Source organism: Aquarana catesbeiana, linkage group LG09, assembly GCF_042186555.1.
Source record: "Aquarana catesbeiana isolate 2022-GZ linkage group LG09, ASM4218655v1, whole genome shotgun sequence".
Lineage (NCBI taxonomy): Eukaryota > Metazoa > Chordata > Amphibia > Anura > Ranidae > Aquarana > Aquarana catesbeiana.
Genome location: NC_133332.1, coordinates 120,512,689 through 120,531,442, shown reverse-complemented (window position 1 = coordinate 120,531,442; position 18,754 = coordinate 120,512,689).

The following is an 18,754-nucleotide window of genomic DNA, read 5'->3' as shown; positions in this document are numbered from 1 at the left end:
GGGCATGTTGGAAAACCAGCATCCAATCCGCATCTGATCAGCGCTGGTCGGTGTATTTTGGCAGTGGCAGTCCCCCTGTCAGAACACAATAGCTCAGCTGGGAGATCCCTGTACTAACATTGGATAGTTAGTACAGCAGCTTCTCCTGAGCGCCTCCATTTTTTTTTTCATTTAACCCGCTGGGTTGAACAAAAAAAAAAACTGGTAGAGTGTACCAGGCATTATTCAGCCCCCACATCTAAGGACTGGTAGGCTAGCATGTTACATTTTTTTTCTTGGGTTTATTTAAAATTTAAAACCAAGAGTGGTCTTGATCATTTCACGAGTCCCAATCGGTGAAGAACCTAAACCAGGAGGAGGTATAAGTGGTGCTCATAAAATACAAACCTTTGGAGAATATTCACTTGCAGAAATTACTATAGTTTTCCATGTGCACAGTCCACTCCTGGAAATAAACGGAACTGTCAGCAGCTCAGTGCTATAACGGAGTTCTCTGGGCTGTTATTGGAAAGTGTTTATTATAGAAAGTGTAAATTTAGCATGTCATTCTTAACGGACAGGTACATTTCTATCATTAAGGTGGCTGAAGCATTATAGCAGTCACTGAGCGTTTTTTGCTGTATGAAAAAATATTTATTAAACTCCCTTGTGCTTTTAACAGATTTACCGAGGGCTGGTAACATTTAAAAATCCTGTTTTTATAAAAAAAAAAGTTTGCATTTACTTCACTCTCCTTTCTCGTGTGAATATGCTGCGTGTACCTCCCCCCATTGGACTATATACAGTATATTGTATTTATACCCATAGCATATAACACCCTGGAACGGTGAGCTGTATCTAGGAATCATTGTTGCCCATCTAAACACTCAGTGCTAATGATGCTCATAAAAAATGTATCAGACAGCATTGTTTGCTTACAATCCAATACTGTTCCAGTAAGCACTTTTCCTGTCCGTGAATCATATTATTGACAAGGGTAAACAGGATTCCAACTTTTCTTAGAGAAAATTTTACCTTATAAAATGTACTAGCTGTGACATCCAAGTGCATATTCTACCAACATACAGTATACACTGTATATACAGTAATGCAGCTGTTCATTTCCTTTGTTTTTATTTGCAATACATTTTCATATTTGCAATTTAGCAACAAAGTTTCAGCAGTTCACTGGCAAAATCTCTGGCCTAAGGCTAAGCTCCAGAATATAAATATTGTCTAAATACAGTTGTGTTACATTTGTGTTATTTCTTTTTATGATTGTTCAGTAATCTAGTGTAAAATGTTGCCTCTGTGCAAGAGCTTCCTGTGATAAAGACCAGTCATTGCTTCTTTTTCCTTGTGCAAGGATTAGGGATGAGCCGAACACCCCCCCCGGTTCGGTTCGCACCAGAACCTGCGAACGGACCGAAAGTTCGCACGAACGTTAGAACCCCATTGACGTCTATGGGACTCGAACGTTCGAAATCAAAAGTGCTCATTTTAAAAACTAATTTGCATGGTATTGTCCTAAAAAGGGTTTGGGGACCCGGGTCCTACCCCAGGGGACATGTATCAATGCAAAAAAAACTTTTAAAAACGGCCGTTTTTTCGGGAGCAGTGATTTTAATGATGCTTAAAGTAAAAAAAAAAAAAAAAGTGAAATATTCCTTTAAATATCGTACCTGAGGGGTGTCTATAGTATGCCTGTAAAGTGACGCGTGTTTCCCGTGTTTAGAACAGTCCCTGCACCAAATGTCATTTTTAAAGGAAAAAATCTCATTTAAAACTGCTTGCGGGTTTAATGTAATGTCGGGTCCTGGCAATATGGATGAAAATCAGTGAGACAAACGGCATGGGTACCCCCCAGTCCATTACCAGGCCCTTTGGGTCTTGTATGGATATTAAGGGGAACTCCACACCCAAATTAAAATAAGGAAAGGTGTGGGGCCACCAGGCCCTATGTACTCTGAACAGCAGTATAGAGGCGGTGCAAACAAGACAGGGACTGTAGGTTTGTTGTTAAGTAGAATCTCTTTGTAATTTTGAACGGGTACATTTTTAACGTGTTTAGCTCCAGCCAAAAAATCTTTTTTAAGCTTTTTGGAAAACATAGGGAAGGGTTATCACCCCTGTGACATTTGTTTTGCTGTCTTTCCTCCTCTTCAGAAGATTTCACCTCACTTTTTGTCCCAATGGATTGGAAAGCATCAGTGGAAAGGAGAAATGTTTTTCCCATATTAACTCTTACAGGAGAGAATTTCCCTTCCTAGGGGTAGATTTCATCTCACTTCCTGTTGTCTCCTTCCGTTTGCAAGTAGGAGTCATTTGTAAGTTAGTTGTTTGAAAGTAGGGTCCTGCCCTATATACTCAGCAGAAATTTGGGCCTTAGGTGTTGCTGTGGCCACAACACTGTAAGCCCTCACAGGGCCCTGCTGTGAAATATTAGATCAAGAATTGTAATTACATGCCCCTGTTGAACAGGAGCTGAAAAATTAGGCCTTAGGCACTGGTGCTGGTGCCACAACACTGCAACCCCTCACAGACACTCTAGTTGGAACGCAGGAACAAGCCCTGCTGCAAAGTATTGCATCAAAAATTGTAATTACACGCCCCTGTTAAACAAGGGCTGAAAAATTGGGCCTTAGGCACTGGTGCTGGTGCCACAACACTGCAACCCTTCACAGACACTCTTGTTGGAACGCAGGAACGAGCCCTGCTGCAAAGTATTGCATCAAAAATTGTAATTACACGCCCCTGTTAAACAGGGGCAGAAAAAATGGGCCTTAGGCACTGGTGCTGGTGCCACAACACTGCAACCCCTCACAGACACTCTAGTTGGAACGCAGGAACGAGCCCTGCTGCAAAGTATTGCATCAAAAATTGTAATTACACGCCCCTGTTAAACAGGGGCAGAAAAAATGGGCCTTAGGCACTGGTGCTGGTGCCACAACACTGCAACCCCTCACAGACACTCTAGTTGGAATGCAGGAACGAGCCCTGCTGCAAAGTATTGCATCAAAAATTGTAATTACACGCCCCTGTTAAACAGGGGCAGAAAAAATGGGCCTTAGGCACTGGTGCTGGTGCCACAACACTGCAACCCCTCACAGACACTCTAGTTGGAATGCAGGAACGAGCCCTGCTGCAAAGTATTACATCAAAAATTGTAATTACACGCCCCTGTTAAACAGGGGCTGAAAAATTGTGCCTTAGGCACTGGTGGTGGCGCCCAGAACCAAAAATGTTCTTACAAGCTATCAGCGTGATGATTGAGGAGGAAGAGGATAATTACTCAGGGATAGTCACTCAGCATCAGCATAGGCAGTCTTTGAAGGGATCTGAGATTTCAAAAAAAATTATTCGGTTACATCAGCATCAGGTGCTTGGTAGCTGGTGGTGATCCAAGACTCATTCATTTTTATGAAGGTCAGTCGATCGACCGAGTCAGTGGACAGACGCACCCTGTGATCGGTTACCACGCCTCCAGCAGCACTGAATGTGCGTTCCGAAAGAACGCTGGATGCAGGACAGGCCAGTAGCTCAATTGCATACTGTGCAAGCTCTGGCCAGTGATCCATCCTCAAGACCCAGTAACCCAGAGGATTTTCGGTGGGAAAGGTGTCCAAGTCTGATCTTGCCCCTAGGTATTCCTGCACCATGTAAAACAGACGCTGGCGATGGTTGCTGGAACCGATCATACCTTGGGGCTGCGGACCAAAAAATTGTCTGAACGCATTGGTCAGACGGCCACCTTCTCCACCGCTCCTTCTTTGACTGACCGAAGCCTCAGCAACACGTTGTCCAGAAACAGGAGTTTGTAACCTCCCAGTCTCTGGGAACGCGTTGCACAGACCTTTCTGCAAGGCCTCCCGAAGATGTTTCATCCTCTGCTCCCTCTGCGATGGCAAGATAAGGTCCGCAACCTTACCCTTGTAACGTGGATCAAGGAGGGTTGCCAGTCAGTATTGGTCCTTCTCCTTGATACCACGAATACGAGGATCCTTACGCAGGCTTTGCAGGATCAGGGAGGCCATGCAGCGTAGGTTTGCTGAGGCATTCGGTCCGGAGTCCTCTGGGTCACTAAGGACGACATGGTCTGCAGCCACCTCCTCCCAGCCACGTACAAGTCCATGTGTTTCTTGGGACTGATCCCTTAAAGACTGCTGCTGATGCTGAGTGCCAGGCTCCACCTCCATACTGACACAATCTTCCTCCTCCTCCTCCTCGTCCTCTTCCTGTGTGATCGGCGGGCACGCAGGAACACTGTCTGGATAAAGGGGGCCTTGAGAGCTAAGGAAGTCCTCCTCTTCCTGCCTCTGTTCTGCCTCAAGTGCCCTGTCCATTATTCCATGCAGCGTGTGCTCCAACAGGTGGACAAGGGGGACAGTGTCACTGATGCATGCACTGTCACTGCTCACCATCCTCGTTGCCTCCTCAAATGGTGACAGGACAGTGCATGCATCCCTGATCATGGCCCACTGGCGTGGGGAAAAAAACCAAGCTCCCCTGACCCTGTCCTGGTGCCATAGTTGCACAGGTACTCATTGATGGCCCTCTGCTGCGTGTGCAGCCGCTGCAGCATGGCCAACGTTGAGTTCCACCTGGTGGGCATGTCACAGATTAGGCGGTTCTTGGGCAGGTTAAACTCCTTTTGGAGGTCCGTCAGCCGAGCACTGGCATTATATGACCGGCGGAAATGCACACAGACTTTCCTGGCCTGCCTCAGGACATCCTGTAAGCCCGGGTACCTGCCCAAGAACCGCTGCACCACCAAGTTAAGGACGTGAGCCAAACAGGGCACATGGGTCATTTGTCCCTGTCGGAGGGCAGAGAGGAGGTTGGTGCCATTGTCGCAAACCACCATTCCTGCCTTAAGTTGGCGTGGCGTCAACCACCTCTGAACCTGCCCCTGCAGAGCTGACAGAACCTCTGCCCCAGTGTGGCTCCTGTCCCCCAAGCACACCAGCTCAAGCACCGCATGGCATCTTTTGGCCTGCGTACTTGCATAGCCCCTTGAACGACTACGGAGGAAGAGGCCATGGAGGAAGAAGAAGAGGAGGGGGTGGAGGAGAGAGGTGTGTCACAATCATTAGCATTTTGGAGGCGTGGTGACGGAACAACCTCCAACACTACTGCACCTTGTCCTGCATCCTTCCCAGCTGCCAGCAGAGTCACCCAAAGCGCCGTGAAACTTAGGTAACGTACCTGTCCATGCCTGCTGGACCATGAGTCAGCGGTAATATGCACCTTACCGCTGACCGCCCTGTCCAGCGAGGCATGGACATTGCCTTCCACATGCTGGTAGAGAGCCGGAATCGCCTTCCGTGAGAAAAAGTGGCGTTTGGGTACCTGCCACTGAGGAACCGCACATTCCACAAACTCACGGAAGGGGGCAGAGTCTACCAACTGAAAAGGCAGCAGTTGAAGTGCTAGCAATTTTGCCAAGCTAGCATTCAACCGCTGGGCATGTGGATGGCTGGGAGCAAACTTCTTTCGGCGGTGCAGCAGCTGGGGCAGGGAAATTTGCCTGGTACAATCTGACGTCGGTGTACCAAAATCAGATTGCCCACAAGTACTTGGCTGTGACACACCTAATTCTACACCTTCATTCCTCTCAGTGCAGGTCTCAGAGAGGACTGAAGGTCTAGTGGGGTTGGAAATCTCAGCTGATGAGGAGCAAGGAGAGGTCCTCTTTGTTCTTTGGTGTGGGTCTTTTAGATACGCTTGCCAACGAACTGCATGGCAGGTCAACATATGTCTGGTCAAGCATGTGGTACCCAAGCGGGAGATGTTTTGGCCACGCGAGATACGCTTGAGACATATGTTGCAAATAGCAGCGGTGCGATCTGATGCACTCGTCTCAAAAAAGGCCCACACCAAAGAACTTTTTGAATAACGCGCAGAGACTGCAGCGCCCTGCACATGTGGAGCTTTGGGGTGTGATGCAGTCAATGTGCTGCCCTTAGGCTGGCCCCTGGAGGGCATCCTGCCTCGTTGGTGATGTGCCGCCTCCTCCTCCTCCTCCTCTCTCCTATCAGGCACCCACGTTGAGTCAGTGACCTCATCATCCCCTCCCTCCTCATCACTGGAGCAAACCTGGCAGTATGCTGCAGCAGGGGGAGCATGACTGCCAGATTGCTGTCCTTCTTGGGCACCCCCTCTGTCCGTGCTCATGTTACTACCTTCATCGAGCTCAGTATCATCATCAGAGCCTTCCAAACGCTGGGCATCCTCCTGGAGCATGTACCCAACACTGTGGTCAAACAGTTCGAGGGACTACTCAGGAGGACATGGTGGGGCTAGGGAAGGAGTCACTGATGACATTGAGCCAAGGAAAGAGGCCGCTGCTTTGCCAGACAAAGTACCCTGGGCATGGGTGAGGGAGGATGAGGAGGATGAGGACGGCTTGGTCATCCACTCGACCAAGTCTTCCGCATGTTGCGGCTCAACATGGCCAGCTGCCGAAAAAAAGGCCAAGCGTGTCCCATGGCCACGTGCTGATGAGGATGCACCGTCTCCACGACCAGCACTAGACACAGAGCCTGCTTGCCCTCTCTTATTGGCTTGTGACTGTCTGCCTCTCCTTCTTGGCCTTCCAGACATACTAATGGCCTGTAGCTGCACTAAGCTGGGATATATATATATATATATATATATATGTACTGATACTGCAGCTAGTAAAATCAACTGCCTGCCTGTAGTATGAGAACACCACCAACCTTCTACAGGTAGCTTTAGCTGAACACTGTGAGGTGGACGCACCCCACTAATTTGTAGGTTTAGCTGAACACTGTGAGCAGGACGCACTGCACTAACTGTAAATAGTCTAGCTGCCTGACTGTGGTACTAATAGGATCAAAAGAACACCAGCAATTTTCTTCAGGTAGCTGTATTTACTGTAACAAGACAAGCCTGCCTGTCAGTAAGAAGATAACAGAAACGGATCTAGCTGAACACTGTGAGCAGGACGCACCCCACTAGCTTGTAGGTTTAGCTGAACACTGTGAGGTGGACGCACCCCACTAACTTGTAGGTTTAGCTGAACACTGTGAGCAGGACGCACCCCACTAACTTGTAGGTTTAGCAGAACACTGTGAGCAGGACGCACTGCACTAACTGTAAATAGTCTAGCTGCCTGACTGTGGTACTAATAGGATCAAAAGGACACCAGCAATTTTCTTCAGGTAGCTGTATTTACTGTAACAAGACAAGCCTGCCTGTCAGTAAGAAGATAACAGAAACGGATCTAGCTGAACACTGTGAGCAGGACGCACCCCACTAGCTTGTAGGTTTAGCTGAACACTGTGAGGTGGACGCACCCCACTAACTTGTAGGTTTAGCTGAACACTGTGAGCAGGACGCACCCCACTAACTTGTAGGTTTAGCAGAACACTGTGAGCAGGACGCACTGCACTAACTGTAAATAGTCTAGCTGCCTGACTGTGGTACTAATAGGATCAAAAGAACACCAGCAATTTTCTTCAGGTAGCTGTATTTACTGTAACAAGACAAGCCTGCCTGTCAGTAAGAAGATAACAGAAACGGATCTAGCTGAACACTGTGAGCAGGACGCACCCCACTAGCTTGTAGGTTTAGCTGAACACTGTGAGGTGGACGCACCCCACTAACTTGTAGGTTTAGCTGAACACTGTGAGCAGGACGCACTGCACTAACTGTAAATAGTCTAGCTGCCTGACTGTGGTACTAATAGGATCCAAAGAACACCAGCAATTTTCTTCAGGTAGCTGTATTTACTGTAACAAGACAAGCCTGCCTGTCAGTAAGAAGATAACAGAAACGGATCTAGCTGAACACTGTGAGCAGGACGCACCCCACTAGCTTGTAGGTTTAGCTGAACACTGTGAGGTGGACGCACCCCACTAACTTGTAGGTTTAGCTGAACACTGTGAGCAGGACGCACCCCACTAACTTGTAGGTTTAGCAGAACACTGTGAGCAGGACGCACTGCACTAACTGTAAATAGTCTAGCTGCCTGACTGTGGTACTAATAGGATCAAAAGAACACCAGCAATTTTCTTCAGGTAGCTGTATTTACTGTAACAAGACAAGCCTGCCTGTCAGTAAGAAGATAACAGAAACGGATCTAGCTGAACACTGTGAGCAGGACGCACCCCACTAGCTTGTAGGTTTAGCTGAACACTGTGAGGTGGACGCACCCCACTAACTTGTAGGTTTAGCAGAACGCTGTGAGCAGGACGCACTGCACTAACTGTAAATAGTCTAGCTGCCTGACTGTGGTACTAATAGGATCAAAAGAACACAAGCAATTTTCTTCAGGTAGCTGTATTTACTGTAACAAGACAAGCCTGCCTGTCAGTAAGAAGATAACAGAAACGGATCTAGCTGAACACTGTGAGCAGGACGCACCCCACTAACTTGTAGGTTTAGCAGAACACTGTGAGCAGGACGCTCTGCACTAAATGTAAATAGTCTAGCTGCCTGACTGTGGTACTAATAGGATCAAAAGAACACCAGTAATTTTCTTCAGGTAGCTTTATATACTGTAACAAGACAAGCCTGCCTGTCAGTAAGAAGAGAACAGGAACGGATCTAGCTGAACACTGTGAGCAGGACGCACTGCACTAAATGTAAATAGTCTAGCTGCCTGACTGTGGTACTAATAGGATCAAAAGAACACCAGTAATTTTCTTCAAAATACTGTAACAAGACAAGCCTGCCTGTCAGTAAGAAGAGAACAGGAACGGATCTAGCTGAACACTGTGAGCAGGACGCACTGCACTAAATGTAAATAGTCTAGCTGCCTGACTGTGGTACTAATAGGATCAAAAGAACACCAGTAATTTTCTTCAAAATACTGTAACAAGACAAGCCTGCCTGTCAGTAAGAAGATAACAGGAACGGATCTAGCTGAACACTGTGAGCAGGACGCACTGCACTAAATGTAAATAGTCTAGCTGCCTGACTGTGGTACTAATAGGATCAAAAGAACACCAGTAATTTTCTTCAAAATACTGTAACAAGACAAGCCTGCCTGTCAGTAAGAAGATAACAGGAACGGATCTAGCTGAACACTGTGAGCAGGACGCACTGCACTAAATGTAAATAGTCTAGAAGATAACAGGAACGGATCTAGCTAAACTGAATACAGTGTATATATATATATATATGCAACACCTGGGATGCATATATATAGACAATACACTTTAAGTGCAGCTAACTGACTGACTGTCCTGCCTAATCTAGCTAACTCAAATGAAATGACACTGTCTCTCTCTCTCTCTATTTCTCAGCACACCGGAACACACTGCACAGGGCCGCCGTGCAGGCGGCCTTATATAGTGTGGGGCGTGTACTAAACCCCCTGAGCCATAATTGGCCAAAGCCTCCTTGGCTTTGGCCACTTACGGCTCTCTGTTAAGGCGGCGCTGTGATTGGCCAAGCATGCGGGTCATAGTGCATGCTTGGCCAATCATCAGCAAGCAATGAACTGCGATGCCGCAGTGAATTATGGGCCGTGACGCGCCACACGAATTTGGCGCGAACGGCCCATATCGTTCGCAATTCGACGAACGATCGAACAGCCGATGTTCGAGTCGAACCCATGTTCGAAGCTCATCCCTAGCAAGGATGACCGGTCTTGTCTTCGCCCTTTCCTGTATTTTTCTATAGTGGGAGGGACCTGCTGAGCCCCTCCCATAGCTCTGCTCTCTGCAGAGGCTATATATTGCACAGTTATAAAGTTACTGCATATTTTACAAGGTAATATCTGGGTTTGCAAAGGAAAATTTGTGCACACATAATTGATTTGTAGCCTTTTTGGCTATTAAGAAATATATTGCAATTGAAGTTTTTGTCCCTGGAACTTAGCTTTAAATATATTGGGGCACATTTATCAAAGGTGGATACAGACAGCTGAAGCACTTTGGTGAAACATCAGGATGTCACTTTTTTGAGAAAGGGATTTAGGGCATAGATTCCTCATTCTCTTTCTCTACAGCCTAAAATGCACTGCAGATGAATTAATAGAAGTCTCTGTACAGAGACTTCTATTCAGGTGCAGACTGACCATTTGACACTCGTGCACTGCCCGAGGGCCCCATGCCACTAAGGGGCCCCATCAGGGTTGCCAGCCTCAATAAAACCAGGGACAATATGTAAAAATCTGTGTTTTTTAAAAAACCCCAAGATTATAGCTGCCCCGCCTCTCCAGTACCTTTTCAGTGTGTGTATGTGTATTCTGTGTGTGTATACTGTGTGTGTGTATATTGTGTGTCTGTGTGTGTATACTGTGTGTGTGTGTGTATACTGTGTGGCCCCATAATCTATTGCTTGGGGCCCCATAATCTCCTATTGCCCGGGGGCCCCATAATCTCCTATTGCCCGGGGGCCCCATGAGTTGTCAGTCCACCCCTGCTCCTATTCATTCAGTGATTAATGGACACAGGAGCGATCTGTACTAATCGCTTACTGTGCTCATTTAGGAAGAGCCTGATACATATGAAAAGTTTACCGGCCCTCCCCGCTCTCCATCCTGATGTGATCTCTGTCCCCAACAACAGCTGAAGCCAGTGGGAGGAGGAGGAGGGGAAGCTGGCCAGCAGCCCTGCGGGAGGGGGAGCCGAGGATTGGTGCTGCAGCGTGGGGGGCTTTCGACAGTACATACAAGATGGGGGTCGGAGTGCCATAGGGAGGGGAGTTATATTTGGACAGTTTGATTCCCCCGAGACTCCCCTGCAGCAGCTGAAGCCGGTGGGAAAGAGAGGAGGGACGCCGGCTAGCAATGCTGCAGGAAGGGGGTGCCAGGGATCAGTGAGGAAGGGCCCAGAATGGGGGGAGGGGGATCTTTATGGGAAGTTAAATCCCCCTGTGGCTCCCTTGTAGCACCTGGAGCCAATAAGAGGGGAGAAGGAGAAGCCAGCAGGGAGCCACAGGGGATTGGTGTTACAGGGTAGGGAGCACAAGAGTGGAGGGAGGCATTTTAGAGGACTGGAGGAGTGGCAGCAGCTCGTATTTTGTGGGAACAAGGACTGAGGCATAAGTGTGCTATGTATAAAGTGAGTAGTCTCAGATTTTCTTTAATCATATCCCTTTTAAGTTCCTCCCAATGCAAGCACAATTTGGCCAAAACCACCATCTGCCACTATTAGAGCTGCTATTAGAAATCATGGGGCCCCATACAGCCTACCTGACAGAATCCCCCCTTCCCGGCCGAACGTGACTGAAGACATAAATTTATCAGTCCCTTTCTTTGCAGCCTCAGCAGCACAGAATGAATAGGAAACGCTCTGAGGCTTCCTGCTCATTCACAAACAGAAGCATAGTAAACACAGTTTACTATGCTTCAGTGATGAATGAAAACAGGAGTGATTGGTACCGATCGCTCACTGTGTCTATTCAGGAAAGGAAGGAGCCAGTAAATGACATATTTACCAGCCCCTTCTCCCGCTCTCAATCCTGAAACATCTCCCTTTATGTCCGCAGTAGCTGCTTGCGGGAGAGGAGGGAAGCCGGAAGTGCTGCGGGGAAAAGGAAAAACAGAGGGCCCGAACAGCAGATGGAGGGAGCGCATGTGCTAGGACCAATCCCCCTGTAGTGCAGCCGGAGGGATAAAGAGGAAGAGAAGCTGGCAGCGCTACTGGGGGAGGCAGAAGAGGATTAGTGGCTGCAATAAGACAGTACAGCTGGCCCTCCTGCTCAGCATGTGCCTGGGCCCCCCTTTTGAACTGATGGTGCCCGAGCCCAGTACAGGAGGGCTGGTTGTACTGTCTTATTAGTGGCCCTGGTCACTACACATACTGCATCATTACTTTACTTAGGGGACCAAGGCCTGTCACAACCACAGCAATCCCCCTGTTGTAGCATAAGTTTGCTGTTCATACACTAGATAGGCTAGATAGGCTCAGGCTTCATTTAACCATGCTGCTTTAAGCCCCTCCCACTGTTGGCACAATTTGGCCACACCCACCACGTGGCACAGCTTATTCCTGTCCTTTGGGTGTCTTTCACAAACTTATCAACGGGGAACATGTAGACTGCCAGGGGCGTTGCCCATAGCCCCGAGTCTCTTGCCGCAGGGTCCCTGCCTAACCAGCGGGTTGCGGCTGCTGCAGCGGGTGGGCTGGCTGCATGAGAGCGGCGGAGGAGAGGAGAGAAGCGAGCAGGTGGACGAGCAGAGATGACACCTCTCTCTGCGCGCTCCATATCAGCGCTCTTCACAGCCTGGCCTCTTCAATCTGGGAGCGAGGTGCGGTAAGCAGCAGAGAGATGGCATCATACTTCACTGCCCGCCACACATCAGCGATATTCCACCCTCACAGCACGGTGGAGTGCAGGTCACGTGCTTCTTGTCATCATGGAGCTCCACTTTGCAGCCAGACCCCCTTGCTTCAATGCCGGAGGTGCAGCGGGGAGCAGCAAGATGACATCATCTCTCACTGCCCGCCCCACATCACCACTCTCCTGCTCTCACTAAATGGACCAGTGCTGTCAACCTACTGCCAAAGCAGCGTCAATACACATTTGGTGGAACTGGCTGGCATGGCAAGTGACAATCCACATCAGTTGGCAAATGACAACCCACATCTGGTGGCCGGTGATGTGGCAAGTGACAATCTGCAAATGGTGGCAGGAGATGTGGCAATCTGCAAATGGTGCCAGGAGACGTGGCAAGTGACAATCTGCAAATGGTGGCAGGAGATGTGGCAATCTGCAAATGGTGCCAGGAGACGTGGCAAGTGACAATCTGCAAATGGTGCTGGGAGACATGGCAAGTGACAATCTGAAAATGGTGCCAGGAGAAGTGGCAAGTGACAATCTGCAAATGGTGGCAGGAGATGTGGCAATCTGCAAATGGTGGCAGGTGATGTGGCAAGTGGCAATCCACATCTAGTGGCAGGTGACAGTGGCAAGTAACACGCTGCATCTGGTGACAGGAGATGTGGCAAATGACGCCCAGGGCTCCCACTGATTTTGCAGTATGTTGAACCACTTCATTATATATTAGAATGTAACAATAGAAATAAAGCACTTCAATCACCCTGACACCATATCAACCATGGTGCCATGATAATTGAAGCGCCAACACCAGCTGTGTTCCTTGAAAAATTGACTACCAATACCACCCCCTCCCCGCAGGTATGCAAAAAGGCTGGTGACCGCTTCTATGGGCTCTAGCCCCAGATCTTTTGCAGACCTAGCAACGCCCCCGTAGGCTGCTATTACTGTTCTTCTGAAAATAACATCACCTGACAGACATGCTAAACCTCTGACTTCTATAGTTTTATGGCTCATTTATACCAGATGCAGTCAAACACGTTTTAATGTAGTACAACAGCATAAGGAAGAAAATGAACCTAGCTTACACCATAGAAATGCAATATGCTTTGAAAACAGAACAAAATCGCACTGAAAACACATATGCATTGCCAATGCATGTAAATGCAAATGTAGAACTCCACACTAAATGCAGGGAAGGCGGTAAAAATTAGCCCCTAGGTTTACACCACAATCTCTGCGTTCATTTTGCTCTTCTCTGTTTGCATGTTTACTGCATTTGCTGTTTGCATTTTTGCTTTTTGCCATTATTCTGGTCCAGTTCAGGCAGTGGCAGCCTATCAATTAGGGGTGCACGGACGCCACCCCTCTTATCCATACATCTGGCCCCTTAATCTACATGCGGGCACTGGACGCATGGATTTCAATGGTTTTTTTTTTGAAGCACATGATAAGCCTGAGGCTCTAATTGGCTTCAAAAAAAGGGTGGGCTCGGGGCGCAGAGCACTGTGCCCCGAGCCCACCCACTGTCTTCCTGATTCTCCTTCCGGCCAATCAGGAAGCAGTTCCTGAGACCCAATTGGCCAGGGAGTATTAGGAGGAAGAGCTGCAGCCCGGATCCATGTCTGCCTGATCTGCATCATTTCTAAGGTAAGGAGGCCTCTGATCGCCGCCGCATTCCCATCCCTCTCCCGTGCGGGGGGTGGAGGATCCCAAACTATTGAGCACCAGCTGCCACTGAGTTCTGGTATGTTTACGTACAAAAAAATGTATCATGCTGCATTTTTCTAAAATGCATGTAAAAGCACTGCAATGGTGTAAGGGCTTATTCACACGCATCCAAGTGCGTGTGCATTTTTTGCACATTCTTAGAAGCCCATTCATTTACGGTGGGGAAAATAATTATTTGACCCCCTGCAGATTTTGAAAGTTTGCCCACTTAAAAAGAAATGAAGGGTCTATAATTTTTATCATAGGTGTATTTTAAATGATAGAGACAAAATATCAACCAAAAATCCTGAAAAAACACATGATAACAAATGTTATAAATTGAGTTGCAGTTCAGTTGATCCCAAAGCAAAACATGACTTAGTACTTAGTGGAGAAACTCTTGTTGGCAAGCACAGGTAAGATGCTTCTTGTAGTTGGTTACCGGGTTTGCACACATCTCAGGAAGGATTTTGGTCCACTCTTCCTTACAGATCTTCTCTAAATCCTTAAAGTGAGTGTAAAGTCTGTTTTTTTTCTTAAAAAAAACCCAAACATGTCATACTTACCTGCTCTGTGCAGTGGTTTTGCACAGAGTAGCACAGATCCTCCTCTTCTCTGGTCCCTCGTTGGCTCTCTTAGCCCCTCCCTTCTGTTGAGTGCCCACACAGCAAGCAGCTTGCTATGGGGGCACCCGAGCCGAGTTGCAACTCTGTGTGTCCATTCAGACACAAAGCCGTGGTTTGGCCCTGCCCCCTCTCTCTCCTTAATGGCTAACTGACTTTGATGGACAGCCGCGGGAGCCATTGGTGCCGCTGCTGTGTCTCAGCCAATCAGGAGGGAGAGTCCTGGACGGCCGAGGCACTCGTGCATATCGCTGGAGGAAGATCAGGCTGAGGTAAGTATTAGGGGGGCTGCGGCATGCAGAAGGTTTTTTATCTTGATGCATAGAATGCATTAAGATAAAAAACATTCTTCCCTTACAGCCTTAAGGTTTCTTGGCTGTCGCTTGGCAACTCGAAGATTCAGCTCCCTCCATAAATTTTCTATAGGATTAAGGTCTGGAGACTGGCTAGGCCACTCCATGACCCTAACCACTTGACAACTGGGCACTTAAACCCCCTTCCTAACCAGACCAATTTTCAGCTTTTGGTGCTCTCACATTTTGAATGACAATTACTCAGTCATGCAACACTGTATCTATATGAAATTTTTGTCCTTTTTTTCACACAAATTGAGCTTTCTTTTGGTGGTATTTAATCACCGCTGGGTTCTTTATTTTTTGCGCCGTAAAAGAAAAAAGACCGAAAAATCTGTAAAAAAATACATTTTTCTTCATTTCTGTTATAATATTTTGCAAATTAGTAATTTTTCTTCATATATTTTGGCCAAAATGTATACCGCTACATATCTTTGGTAAAATTAACCCAAATCGGTGGATATTATTTGGTCTTTGTGAAAGTTATAGAGTCCAAAAGCTATGGTGCGAATATCTGAAAATTGATCACACCTGAAGTACTGACGGCCTATCTAAATTCTTGAGACCCTAACATTCCAGAAAAGTACAAATACCCCCCAAATGACCCCTTTTTGGAAAGAAGACATTCCAAGGTGTTTAGAAAGATGCATGGTGAGTTTTTTGAAGTTGTCATTTTTTCCCACAATTCTTTGCAAAATCAAGATTTTTTTTCCCCACAAAATTGTCATATTAGCAGGTTATTTCTCACACACAGCATATGCATATCACAAATTACACCCCAAAACACATTCTGCTATTACTCCCGAGTATGGCGATACCACATGTGTGAGACTTTTACACAGCGTGGCCACATACAGAGGCCCAACATGCAGGGGAGCACCTTCAGGCGTTCTGGAGCACCCAGGCCAATTCTGACATTTCTCTCCTACATGTAAAAATCATCATTTATTAGCTAGAAAATTACATAGAACCCCAAAACATTATATATGTTTTTTTAGCAAAGACCCTAGAGAATACAATGGCGGTCGTTGCAACTTTTTATCTCGCACGGTATTTGCGCAGCAATTTTTTTAACACGTTTTTTTTTGGAAAAAAAACTGTTTTGTGCTTTACAAAAACCAAAACAGTAAAGTTAGCCTAATGTTTTTACATAATGTGAAAGATGAAGTTACGCCGAGTAAATAGATACCCAACATGTCACCTTTCAAAATTGCACGCGCTTGTGGAATGGCGCCAAACTTTGCTACTCAAAAATCCCCATAGGCGACGCTTTAAAATTTTTTACTGGGTACATGTTTTGAGTTACAGAGGAGGTCTAGGGCCAAAATTATTGCTCTCACTCTACCGATCGCAGCGATACCTCACATGTGTGGTTTGAACACCGTTTTCATATGTGGGCGGGACTTACATATGCGTTCGCTTCTGCATGCGAGCACACAGGGACAGGGGCGCTTTAAAACATTTTTTTTTTTTTTTATTGTTCATTTTACTTTATTTATTTTAGTTTGATGCTTTTTTCCAAAAAAAAAAATTTTGGACCACTTTTATTCCTATTACAAGGAATATAAACATCCTTGTAATAGGAATATGGCATGACAGGTCCTCTTTACAGTGCGATATGGGGTCAATAAGACCCCACATCTCACCTCTAGGCTGGGAAGCCTGAAATAAAAAAAAAAAAAAACGATCCTGGCTTCGATCGTAGCGGTGAGTCGGTAGAAGCGCGGGAGGGGGGGACATCCCCTCTCGCCTCCCGTAAGAACGATCAAGCAGTGGAACAGCTGCTATGATCATTCTCATGGTGTAGGGAATCGCCGGCTGAAAAAGCTGATATCTGAATGATGCCTGTAGCTGCAACCATCATTCAGATATCTCCGCACAAAGTCAAGGACGTTGTATGACGGCCGGCGGGCGGGAAGTGGTTAAAACGCTTTTTTTTTTTTTAACACAAAGTTGTCCATTTATACAATATTTCCACCACATAACATGTACATACCAAAAATGACACCCCAAAATAGATTCTCCTGCTCCTCCTGAGTACGGCGATACCACATGTGTGAGACTTCCACAGCCTGGCCACATACAGAGGCCGAGTACAGCCGAGCATGGCTCAGCATGGCAGGGTATGGCAGGGTATTGCGGAGTATGGCGGGGTATTGCAGAGTATGGAGGGGTATGGCGGAGTATGGCGGAGTATGGCGGGGTATGGCGGGGTATGGCGGAGTATGGCGGGGTATTGCGGAGTATGGCGGGGGCATGGCAGAATATGGCGGGGGCATGGCAGAGTATGGCGGGGGCATGGCAGAGTATGGCGGGGGCATTGCAGAGTATGGCGGGGGCATTGCAGAGTATTGTGGGGGCATTGCAGAGTATTGTGGGGGCATTGCAGAGTATTGCACAGCATTGCAGAGTATTGTGGGGGCATTGCAGAGTATTGTGGGGGCATTGCAGAGTATAGCACAGCATTGCAGAGTATTGTGGGGGCATTGCAGAGTATTGCACAGCATTGCAGAGTATTGTGGGGGTATTGCAGAGTATTGCACAGCATTGCAGAGTATTGCACAGCATTGCAGAGTATTGTGGGGGCATTGCAGAGTATTGCACAGCATTGCAGAGTATTGTGGGGGCATTGCAGAGTATTGCACAGCATTGCAGAGTATTGCACAGCATTGCAGAGTATTGTGGGGGCATTGCAGAGTATTGCACAGCATTGCAGAGTATTGTGGGGGCATTGCAGAGTATTGCACAGCATTGCAGAGTATTGTGGGGGCATTGCAGAGTATTGCACAGCATTGCAGAGTATTGTGGGGGCATTGCAGAGTATTGCACAGCATTGCAGAGTATTGCACAGCATTGCAGAGTATTGTGGGGGTATTGCAGAGTATTGCACAGCATTGCATAGTAGTAGGGATGACTGAGCATGGATGGATGGATGGCTGGATGTCTCTGTGCAGCGCTGTGGGCACTACACATACAGCCCACAGCGCTGCAGCCATCCATCCATCTCCCTCTCCTCCACAGTGTACCGATCGGTACACAGGAGGGGAGGAGAGGAACCGGCGTCATCAGATGACGCCGGTCTGTTTACATGTGATCGCGCCGTCATTTGACGGCGCGATCACATGGTAAACGGCCGCGATCACGGATGTGTTCGGGTGCGCGCCCCAGGGGGGCGCGCGAGAGGGGAATTCTGGGAGGACGTCATAGTACGTCCTCCCAGAGTTATCCAACCGCCCTGCAGCCGTCATTCGGCTATGGGCCGGTTGGTAAGTGGTTAATGTGCTTCTTCTTGAATCACTGTTTTGTTGTCTTGGCGGTAGGTTTTGGGTCATTGTCATGCTGGAAGACCCATCCACCACCCATCTTCACTGTTCTGGCTGAGGGAAGAAGGTTCTTATCCAAGATTTTACAATACATGGCCCCATCCATTGGCCCCTCAATGTGGCAAAGTTGGCCTGTACCTTTACCAGAGAAAAAGCCCCAAAGCATAATGTTTCCAACTCCATGCTTGACTTTAGGGATGGTGTTCTTATGGTCATAGTCAGCAAATTTCTTCCTCCAAACATGGTGAGTCGAGTTAATGCCAAAGAGCTCAATTTTGGTCTCATCTGAACACAGCACTTTCTTCCAATCTTTCTCTGAATCATTTAGATATTAATTTGCAAACTTCAGACAGGCCTGTACATGGGCCATCTTGAGGAGGGGGACCTTGCGGGCGCTGCAGGATTTCAATCCATGGTGGCGTACTCACACACCAATGGTTTGTTTGGTGACTGTGGTCCCAACTGCCTAGATATCATTCACAAGCTCCTCCTGTGTAGTTCTGGGCTGAGC